Source organism: Ruditapes philippinarum, unplaced genomic scaffold, assembly GCF_026571515.1.
Source record: "Ruditapes philippinarum isolate M1 unplaced genomic scaffold, ASM2657151v2 ctg951_1_1_1_1, whole genome shotgun sequence".
NCBI lineage: Eukaryota > Metazoa > Mollusca > Bivalvia > Venerida > Veneridae > Ruditapes > Ruditapes philippinarum.
The window spans coordinates 115,016-127,688 of record NW_026853473.1 but is presented as its reverse complement, the minus strand read 5'-3'; positions in this window follow the sequence as shown (position 1 = coordinate 127,688).

Genomic DNA, 12,673 nt, shown 5'->3' with positions numbered 1-12,673 from the left:
GTATTGTTATAACATAATTATTATGAAATCCAGGTTAATGTTATCTTATCATTCAGAAAAAAAGTCAGAACACGTGAAAATGCATTTTAGTTTTCAGTTTACCTGATTTAATGCTAAAATGTATCCAATTTTACTGTGATGCCAAACAGAAAATATTTAAGTCACATAAATATAATTAGATTATTTTTTCAAACTCTTGAGAAGTTAAGATTGGTAGTGGGTAAAAAAAGAACACACATTGTTGTTATTAAAGTTGTAAATTCAAACGCTCTTGTAAGAAAATAGTTACGGGTAAAATGACATTAATTTCCATGAACAAATATCTTATTGAGGTTAATAATTTTAAATATAATAATATGGCAGAATATGCAAGAAAAATATCAGACATATGTTTGCAGCTCGGCAAGCCTCGTTACCGCCCAAATGGGCGGGTCACCTCCGGACGGATATTCCGATCTGAACCGCAAAATATGACAGATATTATTATTTCATCCGGCTCCTCGTAACATATGTAAATGCGCATCAAACTTACACTTCACAAAGTCAATAAACATTTATTAGATTGGTATAATACTATGGATTACGATTTAATTAACTATGTCATGGTTCTTAGTTGTAAACTAGCTTGGTGAAAAACAACGGTCACGTGACCAATCTGTTTGACACTTACCATCGTGCTAATCTGTTCAAAGGAAGTGCCCAATACAACTTGTGTAAAATGGTAAGGTTATATTATCCATGGTATGGAACTTTTTTTGTTCTTATTTACCTATTATACTCCGTATGCTTTCAATGATAATTTAAAAACTGTATTGATATATAGCAGTGCAGTTTTTTTTTAGGTTTTTTTTTCATTATGAAAAAAAACTAAACTGCTATATAGCAGTTAAGTTTTTTTTTCCACGCACCTTGTATATACCAGTGTATTGTTTTTTTCACAGAGGCTCCAATATGGGGCAGGGTAAAATAACATTTCCAGGAGCAAAAAAAAATATAATTTAAACAATAATAAAACAATAAATGAATAAAATAAGTAATATAAACAATGATAATTGATGAAATGAAATTTATTATAGTATATGCAACTGCTTAAATCAAAGGGAACATCCGCTGAATGAATGAATTCTACTGAAAAAAACACCCACAAATCTTGAATCAACATCAGTTACTCAACAAGGTAAAAGTTTACAATCTGTCTCTTAAACTTAATGGTTGTATATATATTTTATTTAATTCTTTTTTCTTGTTGCTTTTTTTTATCGCATGATATACATAAATAAACTTTTTAATTAGACATAAAAATTAAATATATATTTTGCTTCCCTGAATATATTTAATTCCTCTCACGTTACCTCGGTTACTCTTTTTTTTGGTACATGTAAATGACCGATTTTTTTTCTTATTGTAAATACATAACGTAAGAGCCAATCAGTTCCTGGTCGGTTGGATGACCACAAACAAAGACGTTTCTGTAAATAATTGTGACGCGCAAGTTTTAGGCTAACCGCCGTTTAATCTGCATTTGTTTTAATGGCACGCCAAAAGATGGATTTTAATTCTATTTCAATGAAAACGATAATTGTTATTTTCGGGGACTATTTTTCCAATATTTTTCAAATATATATTTGAAATTCGCCTAACGATACATTAAACAGAGAACTTTTATATGCGCTTTTTGATCATTGAATTTTTTGTCCCGCATATTTTTTTATATCTGTTATAAATATCAATTCAAGTTTGAAATACTTACCGCTTTAAGTCATCTCAAAACTGTTTTAGTTGACATAACTTGAAGTCGCGTCTATTAATGCCATTAAGTGTAATAAATTGTAGTTATCGCTATTGCTTTTAGCCCTACGCAGAATGCGCGTGCGCGAAATGCAACATGCACAGTTATGGAAAAATTGTATCGTGAAAAGGTCAATTAAGGTAAGAATTGTTCATATGTTTTGGTGAAAGTTGGTTCGGTTGTTGCTGATTTTCAATTTTTGCAATCACTATAGGCGGTGAGAATCCAATATGGCCGCCATTATAACCAATAATTATGGCATGTTACTGTAATAGTCTGTGAATTTGCAGAGCGCTGGTTAAATACTTATCTGTCACATCATAATACCCCGCTGTTACTATAACTCCACCAGCAGCACCGGTCAATGCGAGGTAGCCTTTATTTGCATAAAATATAATAAAACAGATTAAAGTACATATTAGAAAAAAAAACAACACTTTTATAGAATATATCATAATTATCATGAATGTTCATATACAAACGATCAAAAACCTTATTCATTGCATTTATTTAACTCAAAGTATACATCCATCCCTACAATATGGGGTATTATTTATTTAAAAAATCACTAATTATTAAGTCATTATTCATATTATGAAAATAATGAAAAACGCCGATTTTCATAGCCACGCGCGATTTTCTTCACATATATATTCTTTTACACACTAACACGGACGGACGGACATATATATATTTAAAACCATTTATTTATCGTTAAGTACATATACTTCCCTACAATATGAGGTATTATTTATAAAAATATATTAATCATTAAAGTCATAATTCATAGATGAAAATGATGAAAAATGCCGATTTTCCAAGCCGCGCGGGATTTTTGTCAAAAGTATATATTACTCTTCTACACACTATCACGGACGGACAGACAAATATACTTTCACTCATTTATTTAACTGAAAGTACACATCCATCCCTACAATATGAGGTATTATTTATAAAAATATATATTAATATTCATAGATGAAAATGATGAAAAACGCCGATTTTCATAGTCGCTCGATTTTTTTTAAAAATGTACTTGTACGTATTATTACGTACGGGCGGACAGACATATATTTAATTCCATTTATTATTTTTAAAGTGAACATCCTTCCTATAAGATTGTATATAATTATATGTATATAAAAATGCTTTTAATAAATCATATATAAATTATTTATTTTTGTTTATTTTAAATGTTTAAATTGCTCATTTTTTGCTTAATTTCAATAAATTTAGTATCAAATTAATTGTAATTTAAGGGGAATTTGATGGAGATATTCTTTATTTCATAGCTTAAATCTGAGACCAATGTTTATATATTTAGCAGGGATTTTAATCAAGTTCTTTGTTTTAGAGATGTTAAGTAACAGGTCACTGGTCAGACATCCGGCACGGCGTTAATCTTTGCCACCTGCTGTGTACAGAACATTTAAAGTACGGATGCTGGGTAATTAAAATTGACAGATCAAAACAGATCAAAGAATAAATCTTAAGATAAAAGTATTGACCAGCATATAATCAGCGTAAATTCTCCGCTCATTCATTCACTTTGTGAACCTCTAGCTGTTACTATCACAGTATAGTCTGAGCTTTCATTTGTGATTTTAATAATTTAATACTTAAATCTTTGGATTCTTTATCTTTGGATTTATACTTTGATTATTTCATTATTTTTGGAAGTATTATTTGCTATTATATAGCATTTCTGTACATTTTCTGTTACACTTGTATATTTTATTGTATTTGCTTTGAGCGAGCAATTTTGTTTAATATATCAGTAAATTTCACTGATATAATTTAATTGCTATCATATAGTAGATTGTATATTAATTTAAATTAATGTTAGTGTAAATCATTTCTGTATATAATAGTTAATTAGATAGTAAGTTATACATTTATCTATTATTTCTGTAAAAATTAGTTTGTTACTTTATTTATTTTTTTTATTTTATTTTTTTTTTGTTGTATTTTACTGTTTTGTTAGTTTGCTTTTATTTTTACGCTCATTATGGCCTCTTACGAAAGAGTTGCTCGTGAGTGTTATCTTTGCAGGGAGGAGAAAGACCGCACGGGAGATAGCATGAAGCAGACAAAATTTAAGAAGCTGACCCAGCATCTCCGGACCAAACACGGCTTTACGGCAGTACAAGCAAGGGGGGCCGCTAGTGTTAAGAAGGTTGGTGCCAATAAGAAGACGAAGTCGGGTAGGAACTATTTCATGTGTAAAGAATGCAAAATCCTGGTAGCAAAGAAGGGCCAGCACTTACGGACGAGACTACATGGATTGCAGATGAACACCGGGCCCTACCAAAAGGCATTGAGGTCGATGTTCATCTCCGCCCGCACGGCCATGCCGCCGTTTGGCCATACAACCGAGGTAGGTGACGTCGGGGGAGCCGTGCCTGATAACCACGGCGTCCCCGATTTTAATTTTTCAGATTCTGATGACAATAAGAAGAAGGCAGCCCAGTTCGAGTCCAGAACCCCAGCAAGGTTCGAGCCACCAGCACCTGGACCGGCACCAGCCACAGGGCAGCGTTTTACTAACATTGCGTAAGTTTTCGTAAGAACTATCGTAACTTTACGCTTGTGAAGGGTCTCATTTCTCAAATTCTGTTCATTTAGTGATATATTTTAATCGTCATATTTCGGGTAATTGTCATTATTATTAAAAGTCATTTCAGGAAATTTGGTAAAAGACAAATAAAAATAGACCTTGAACTATACATGGTTATTCAAAAAAACAAATCATGTAATTAATGTAGTAAATTTTAAAATTTGTTATTTTGTGAATTTTTATATGCATCCAGCATCTTGAAAAAAACTTTCAGAATTCTATATTGTGAATGGCCCCAGTTACAACTTACATAGCCAAAAATGCCCTAAAATCACCAATGATATTTATTTTTCTTTATTTTGCAAGATAAAAAACAAAATGACACATTCTTTATTTAGCCATTGAACTTTTGGGAGTGGATTTAAATCATACACGTCACGGTCTAGAACTGTTCATTATTTAGGGAGAATATGTGTATATTGCCGAAAAGCTGTGGAATGGTATTCCGAAGGTCCATGACAGGATGCACATTTTGTTTCTCAACCGGTGACATATAACTTTAAGATATAAAAATTGAGTACTTGCTTAAAAGGGAGTATTCATTTTGAGTGATCTGGAATTATTTGACAGAATATCGAAAATATTGAAAACTTAATCATGTAATACAATGTCAGCATTTCAAAGAGTACCTGAAATTAGGCTAATTCACTGAAACAAAACAGGTTATCATAAAATTTAATATGTATGACAGAAAATAATGCAGTTATGAATGGTAATTAAATCCAATTTCTCTTGTAACAATGGAAAATATATTACCTTGTTAAATAGCAATTAAGTAAAAGTGTTCCCATATTCTCTACCTAACTTTATACCTACATATAATTTTATTATAAATCTGTTTTAGCTTTCTGACATGAAGAAGTATCCAATTTCTGAAATACTTTTGAATGTATATAACTTTATATGTCTTTTTTACTGTAATCAGGATGAATGAACAAAGAAAAGGAAAACGAACATTAGAAGAGATAAAGAAAAAGCTGTCACATGTGAAAACAGCAACCAAGAAGAAGGAGAGAGAGAGGAGACAGCTATCCACCATGACATGCGGTGTTCCTGGTCCTGTACTAAATGAACAGGATGAGAAGGTTACTTGTATAAAATATTATTTTTAATAAAACATTTTTAAAACTATTTTCTTGCATAAATTGACAAGCTCATTTTTATTACCAATAGTTTTTATTGTCAGTCTTCTTGATAACAGCTAAATAGTTCAGTAATAGAAGCATTTATTTACGATGGGATTTGTTTGTTGACACATATAAATGTGACAATAAAAGATACCATAGTTTTCTATCAAGTTCAACATGAATATTTCAGAAGATATGAAGTTTTAAGGCACATTATTCCTCAGAAATACACATATTTGTCTCTAAAAAGGGCGAACTCTGTTTTATAATCTTGTAAAAACGAATTTAAAGATATCAGCAATGTACAAGTATCACATAAAAAGAGATGTGCTGGAAGTGAAATAATTTGCCATAAATATAGCGTATTATAAGTGGTATTTTGACATCCACTCAAAATACTTATTCACTTTATCTGTAATACAATGTAGTTGCCAAATAGCAAAGAAAGCAAAAAATGTTATAGATATATACCCGATTTCTTTTGGAAACTATAACAAGGCACATAAATAACAGGTTTTTTGAAAAATAAAAGAAATAGTTATAGCATTGTCAGGCCTAATGTGCCTTTAAAGGAGGAACATATCATGTGACATCTAAACCAAATGCATTTGGTTAAACTCCTGCTAGAATATATCTCAACTTGACTTTTAAATAAGTCCTACAAGAACTGAACTTGGAAATCAAAATAATTTAGAATTTAATCATGTATACAGGTATGTTTCAATTCAATTTTCTGCCTGGAGTGCTTCATTTTTTCATTCTTTATTTAGATGATAGAAGCCATTAATGAAGTGGAAGTTGGCGGTTTTGAAGGGGTGGATACATTCAGTAACAGCGGTGAAACTGGTAGGCATTATTCATTTCCATCTTTTTCCTTTCCTTTAATTGTTAAAAATGATAGAAATCAGCTCAGGTCAAAGTCTAGCTTTAAGTGAAATGTTCATATCAAGAAAATTTCGGGTGTATTTTTTACTGACTTATATAATTTTATATGGTTTAATATCTAAATAGTCACAATATATAAGATAGAAGGAAGCATTAGATATTAAAAGAGATTGAACTATTTTTCAGCTGCCACAGACGAAAGTTCAATCATTATTGACCAAACATCCGAGGGAACATCACAGGGAACATCTGCCAATTGTAATGATGCAAAAAAATACAGCCAAAATAAAAAGAAAAGAAAAAACAGTAGGTCGAATTTCATTTTCAAAATCTTATGATTTTTGTTAGAATAAACTTGATCGTTGGCAAACAATTGTATTTGCCAATTCCATATTAAATTCTCGAAAAACCAATGAACTACAATGAAGTTTATATTGGTATCAAGATTTACTATTAATAAGAATATGGTTTTAACCCATGAGAGCTTTATACTGTAGGCTGTTACGTCTGGTTAATTTATTTTTCTGATTTTTTACAATATTATCATAAATTTATGAATTTAATTCATTCCGTTAAATATTTTATACGTTTTTCAAAGTTAAACCTGATTTAAATACGACCTGGAACAAAATATCGAGTTCTGGCTTTTAAATTGCCAAAAGTTTTAAATTCTTGAAATGATATGATTGATACTTTGATCCCAAAAATATCACATTTATGACAAAATTGACATGTTAAGTTGTTTATCTTTATCATTGACTCTAAATTTTTTTGTAAAGTTATGTATAGGTCATTTAATTACTTAATTCCTTAATTTGTTTCTTTCTCTGGCTTACAAAGCTCTTTTAACTGTAGTCTACTTTTTTGTACTTTTCACAGTTGATGATGATGGTGAAAAACACATGAAGATACTAGAAAACCAGACACAAGTTTTACAACAGATTCTGGAAGAACAACGAACAACCAATAAAATATTAAGCCAGCTATTTGCTGTAGATGTTGGGCCGTAAAATAACATCAGTTATAGTGTACCTGTATTTAGGATATTTTTTGGTTTTTACTAAATATGCTATATAACACACTGGGAGTGAGAAAATTGCTTTATTGTCACGAGCGCTTAGCACGAGACAAAATAAGAGCATTTTCTCAATTCAATGTGAGATATAGAGGATATATGTTTGTTTAACATTTAATATCGGAATATATTTCACTGACTGAATGCCAGATAAAATATGTTTACACGTGATGATGACATTTCGTCACAGAGGACATACGAGTAAAAGGATTCAAGGGTAGTAGTTCAACTATCACTGTAGGCGACAGCGACATTGTTCCGCCGTCGGATACCGACTGTGCCAATATTTTTTTCATTTAGATTAGTTACAGGTCAAAGAAAACAGAGAAAGGATCGCGTGCCAATACCACCATCAAAGAACAGATCAAGGATACCTTCCTGGAGGTATTATTCCAGTATGTTTAAGAGGAAAACAAGTCGGTGCCAGTCCATGTTGCCCGGGACATGAGAGGGGATATGTTTCCAGAATACACTGACAAACAACTACTGGACATTGTGAGGAATATTGTCGAGAAATCTAAGAAGTCTTTAAGGTAAATATTTAATCGTTTTTATTATAAAAATAATTAAAACTTTAGACAATTAATTTTTATTAATAGTTGAGAATTAACCAATAATTTCCATAATAAATAAATGTAAAATAAATGTAAAAAAGCAAGCCATAACAGCAGCCCCAACAACAATAGAAGGAAAGGTATATTATTGTTTTCATTAACTTAAGGTCAAGGATAAGTATTAGACGAATGCAGACAGACGGGCAGGCTATTAAGCCAAAGGAAAGGTAAAGGTCCACACGGGGTTAGGGCTCCGCGAGCCGTGGACTGGGCAACGGGTGAAGGCAATTAATATAATGTTATACAAAATGTTGATCATTTTTAACATTATATACTTGCTCTCAGTCGGCGAACAACCCCATTTTTTTTTCAAGTAAAAAAAATATATTCACATCTTATAATTTTTTCTGATACTGCAAGGGCCTTCGAACCACACATATGCCTATAAGTGGTCTTATACTCTATCCAATCTGACAAAAGTTCAGATCTACTTATTTCTGTTATGTAGATCTGAAAACGACCATATATGTTTTGCCTTCTTTATAATTCGGATTTCCCGAGAAAGCTATTTCTAAGCCATGCAATCAAACCGGTTTTAACATAGGCATTAGAAGAAGTATCAAATTTCTGTTATACGTGAAAGTTAAACAAATTATTTATTTTTTGTTAGAAAAAAAAATGTTTGAGGTAATTTTCAACATATTACTCAGTTTTAAATTGGCAAGATTGTTTTGCCAGTTTACCTCTCGGCTATATGGACAACGCCATGTTTTTTCTCGAAATCATGAAATTTACCTACTCCCAAGGTTAAAATTAGAAACCACATTGCTTTCAAAATTATGAAAGCTCGACGATTATTAGCTGCGTGAATAGTCACCAGAAATACTTTCGTATATGGTCACGTTCAGATCTAAAAGCGGAGATTGATACTCTAGCAGACATTCCTACCTACACAACCATGTATGATACAGGTGAATACTTAGCCTGTGATGCTCGAACCAGGTCGTAAATCCATCAAATATCCAAAAATATAAGTTCGAACCTCGACCACTCAACTTATGACTTGCTTAGACCCCTATGAACCACACACATATCTATGTGGTATCATGCTTGAGCACACATCCAATCCTACGCAACTATGTATAATGCAGTTGTATATTTGGCCTTTGGGGTTAGAACCAGGTCGCAAATCCATCAAATATCACAATTGTGATAAAATATTTTGCCTAGGCACCTAAGAACCACACACATACCTATAAGTGGTCTCATTCTTTAGCACACATTCATTACTATAGTTGTGATAAAACATAAGTTCAAACCTCGACTACACACCTTAAATGACTTGCTTAGACCCATATATACAAAAAAGTGGTATCATTCTTAATCAGACACCCATACCTACCCAACCATGTATGCTTTAGATATAAGCCTGGCCTATGGGCTCTAACCGGGCCGTTATTTCATTAAGATATACGAAAAATCGTGATAAATCATGAGTTCAAACAATCAATACTCACCTTGTATGACTTGCATAGACTCTTATGAACCACACATACGTGGTCTCATTCTGTAGCAGACACCCATACCTCCCCAGCTATGCTTGAGGTATTAAATAGATAAATACAGAATCCCTAAAGAAAGTCCAACACGGCAGAATTGAAAATGTTGCAGGCTCGGTTTGATTTAGCCTGTTCATGGACGGTACTGGACCTAGCCTGAGGGGCTCAAACCAGACCGTTAATCCTTCTAATATACCAAAAATTGTGAATTCTTGCACGACTTGCTCAGAGCCCCCTACAAACAATATACATATACATATAAGTGGTATCATACTTAAGCAGAGACTCATACTTTTACAACCATTATTTTGCGGGTATATCACACCTAAATTCGATTAAATTAAAAAACACATACACACATAAGCATACCTCACTGTTCACTTGTTTTTTCTTTTATTATGTGGAGCTAAGGCCGTAACTTAGAGTGGCGGCATGGCCGAGTTGTTAACGCTTCGGACTAGTAATCTTATGATCGCTAGCCTCATGGGTTCAAACCCTGACAGGGGCAAGTCGTTGTTCCTTTGAGCAAGAACCTTTACACTCATTGCTCAGTACTGGTTGGTTCCAGGAACGGATTCGAAAGAGTGTTTATAAGCTAAAATAAATGTTTATAAACTAAACTAAATTCTGTATAAACCAATTAAGGCCCGTAACTAAGGTTTACAAATTAGTTTATCTCCCCTCGTAAGATAATATAGTAATTATATAATATTTTATAAAAATTTAGGATAGAGTTGGACCGGAAGGTGATAATCAGCCCGAAATATGAATAATGAATTTCAGGGCCGGTTTTTACTATCATGATTATTATAATTAATGATTATTGCTATCCAGCCTGTCTGTGACCTGTATTAATGTATTTATGTACAGTACAGTAACTTTTGTTCTGGTCCTTCGGGATCATTGATGCAAGCACTTTTGTTGAGAATTGAGTACCTCTCAAGCCGGTGCCCCTCGTGTACAGACTCAATCCAACCAAGTTTGCAATTCTTTTGTAATTTTGTTGTGATTTATACTTCCGAGGGATCACTTTGTTTCCAGATTTTATACTTCATATACTGTGTGGCAGCTGTAAAAAATCCCCCATTGACTTCACTTCAGTTCAATGTTATTTTTCTGGTCCTTCGGGATCATTGATGTCAGCACTATTAAGTGTTGAGAATTGAGTACCGCTCAAGCCGGTGCTAGGTGGCCTGAGGGATTTTGCACGTATTCATTTTTCCTCACATTCTTCATATGTACAGACTCAATCAACCTGAATCTGCAATTATCTTGTAATTTTGTTGTGATTAATGCTGACAAAGAATCATTTTGTTTCCAGATTTTTTTTCTAAAGAGTTGTTTCCCTTCTATGTGTATAATCAAGAAGCACGTTTTATTTTATCGGAATGAAATATCTCGTATTTAATTCTTCCAATTGCAATAAAACTGTGTTAAGTTCTCATCATAAAATCAAGCGATTCGTGCTTGAAACCTACTTTCACTTTTTTGAGCTAGCTGTTTTGTTGACATAAAATGTGACGTCATTGTTTCATTTTTGTGCACGTACTCGTGCTCAACGGGCCGATTATGATTATCAGTTCTCGTCCCCGGGCCTTAAACTTATAATCAGTCAAGCGACACTCATAATCAGTTGAAATCATAGGCATCTTTGTTACTATATATAGTCACAAGTGTATTAATGCATATTCTAACACGACCCGCAATTTTCCCCCATTGAACATAGAAGAACCTAAAGTATGTGTTATTATGCAATAAAATTACAGTTGACGTTTTATATCTAGACGTAATCATTATATACGTGACGTAACCACTATTATAGCATAAAATCGGCTATTTTCCCCTATTTTGCCCATGTTATATCGGGACCAAATCCATGTGTTAACATAGTCTTGCGCTCTTGTTATAGCCCGATTTCACCTATGCACAATACATACATGGCCCAGTAAACAAACAAAAAATTGACGATTTGGCCTGCTTGCCAAAGAGTCATGCGCTCTTGTTATATATTGAAATTATATTGATTCGAGGGCCCCAATCACATAACGACGTGCAGCATTCAAGTAACTATGCCGGAAATACGGCGTATATACATCGCTGCTAATCTTGGTTGTCGCCCTTTCTAAGAAACGGACAGTTGTCAATGTAAACAAATACAGTACATGTACCTGTCATTCAGTTTAACTCTCCGATTAACTTACAAAACTAGATAACACAAAATGAATATAACAAAATGTTGTTTTATTTATGTTAATGTTGATAAATGCTCTTTATTCTTCTTTGAGAGAATAATGCTTAGTGCCTGATTGTTTTTTATAAACTTGTTTGCTTGAAAAAAAAAAAACGATTCTGATGTCACTGATCTTTTTTCTACCGTCAATCTGAAATCATTCTAAGAATTTCTGAGGGTCATGGTTTGTCTTGGGAAGAGGGTAGAGTAATGTAACGTTGTTGTTTTCTTGAGATAATAAATCTCTAATGTCAAGCTTTGTTAAATCATTTAAAATTCAAAATTTCGTTCGGTTCTGAGAATTTTCCAAGTTGTTAGCCCCGGAAAAATAAAACGCTTACGTAAAACATGTAGAATTGGATAAATACCGTCCAAGCACAAGAATCAATGTAATTGTGTTTTGTATTAACTATACATCACGAATCTGTTTTAAAATGTTATGCTTTAATAGCGTCAACGCACGTTTATTTCGTGTTATAAAGTCTGCAGAGTCACTGAGAACGGTTGGAGCCCTCGCCCGGTACACCAACCGTTCCTCGGGACGCTGCAGACGTTATAACACGGAAAAACGTGCGTTAACCCTATAAAAATGTGATACTAAGTACGGAAACAAATCAGGCGCAATAAAGGTTAATATCAGTTACGGCATCATTTATTTTGTTGATGTCGTGTTAGAATCGAAAAAATATAATATATCCAAAATCGGTGATTTTATCGCTTGATAAGATCACTGTTTGTAGTTCGGATGCGAGGAATTATATCACGAGGGCGTATAAAATCACTGTTTGGGATACGTTGTTTCTTATATAACATGCCCGCCTATCGACCCATTGTTAT